The 1,744-nt window shown below is 45.8% G+C and overlaps 1 protein-coding gene across 7 annotated transcripts in view; it reads left to right on the top strand.

Moving 5' to 3' along the window:
- Sp2 (Sp2 transcription factor) overlaps nt 1–1,744 on the top strand; it is a 28,353-nt gene that overhangs the window by 15,960 nt on the left and 10,649 nt on the right. The window lies entirely within an intron of this gene.

Below are 1,744 nucleotides of genomic sequence, written 5' to 3'. Positions count from 1 at the left end.
GGTTTCTGTGTAGCCCTGGCTGTCCTGGCACTCACTTTGTAGACCAGGCTGGCCTCGAACTCAGAAATCCACCTGCCTCTGCCTCCCCAGTGCTGGGATTAAAGGCGTGCGCCACCACGCCCAGCTGGAATTTGCTTTCTTAATGTCTGAGATACCAGCCTGACTTCCCAGTTGCTTTGCCTTAGTAATTTATGACTCTTACCATGGCAGAGTCTTCATCCAGAGCTCTTAGGGCTTCATTTTTCTTTCTTTCTTTTCTTTTTCTTTCTTTTTTGTTTGTTTGTTTTTTGGGTTTTTTTTTTTTTTTTAATGGGCTCACTATGTAGACCAGGCTGGCTTCAAACTCCTAGAGACCCAGTTTCCCCTGCCTCCCATGTGCTGAGATTAAAGGCGTGTGCCACCACATCCAGCCTCTTGCTTGCCCTTTATTTGTTTAAAATGCTATGTGTATGGGTTTTCCCCTGCATGTGCGTTTTATACCACTTGCATATGTGCATCATGCACTGGAGGCTAGAGGAGGCCAGTCATATCCCTTGGAACTGGAGTTACAGAGGATTGTGATCACCATGTGGGTGCTGGGACTTGAACATGGGTCTTCTGGAAGAATAGCCAGTACTCTTAACCACTGAACCATCTCTCCAGCTCCCAATCTTGTTCACCTTTTAAATCAAACTTAAGTGCAAGGTAGAACTTCCTTTATTAGTTTCTCCCTTATCAAAAGTAAGCGGCTGGGCCTGGTGGCGCACACCTGTAATCCCAGCCCTTGAGAGACTAATAAACAAGTCCCGGGCCAACCATGGGATTCGGTGCAAGATCCCTGTCTCAAATAAAGTAAAAATAAAGTTTAAAAATGATAGGAGGATACAGTGATCCTTTGGTACCCACAGGGAGCTCCTAGAGATACCAGAACCATAGATGCTCAAGACTTAGATATAATGTATAGAAGTGACCTGTAAGTTGCACATCTGCTGTATATTTTAACTCATCTGCAGATTATGTAGCACCAACATTTCTTGATGCATGGATGGTTGAATCTGTGGCTACAGAACCTGTTGATATGGAGGTCAACTATCCAGTTGTGGGGAAATGAAAAGAGAAAAATTCTGCCAGCTATTTCTGTATATACACAAAAGTGGAATCCACGCACTATTCATCCTTCCATGTGGTTGTTAGCCCTGCTGAGTCTATGACCTACACAGTCAGATCAGCTGTCCTAGGTGAAGGGGTGAGTCCACCTAAGGCAGTGCTTCTCAGCCTTCCGTACGCAGCAACCCTTTAGTGCAGTCCCTCATGTTGTGGTGACCCCCAAACATTACATTATTTTTTCTGCCACTTCACAGCCATAATTTTGCTGCTGTTATGAAGTGCCACGTAAATACTTTTGGAGAGGTTTGCCAGATGGGTCTTGACCCATAGGTTGAGAACTGCTGACTTAAAGGAGTTGCCGTCTTCTGGTTCCTGGAGGCCCTTGTGTCTCTGTGTGAAGGCGGAGCAGACAGACAGCCTTTAGAGTAGGACCACTATGTACTGCTGCTCAGGAATGCTGCCCTAGCCTTTCTTCTTTCCCAGACTGGTTTGCATCTAGCTCCAGCTGGATTGAGCTGGTAGCCTGCCTTAGCACAAGACTAGAGGCTCTGCCCCAATGAAGAGATTCTTTTTTTTTTTTTTTTTTTTGGTTTTTCGAGACAGGGTTTCTCTGTGTAGCCCTGGCTGTCCTGGAACTCACTTTGTAGACCAGGCTGGC

Source organism: Mus caroli, chromosome 11 (assembly GCF_900094665.2).
Source record: "Mus caroli chromosome 11, CAROLI_EIJ_v1.1, whole genome shotgun sequence".
In the NCBI taxonomy this organism is placed as follows: domain Eukaryota; kingdom Metazoa; phylum Chordata; class Mammalia; order Rodentia; family Muridae; genus Mus; species Mus caroli.
The sequence above is the reverse complement of the archived record's forward strand: the minus strand, read 5'-3'. Positions and strand labels throughout refer to the sequence as shown.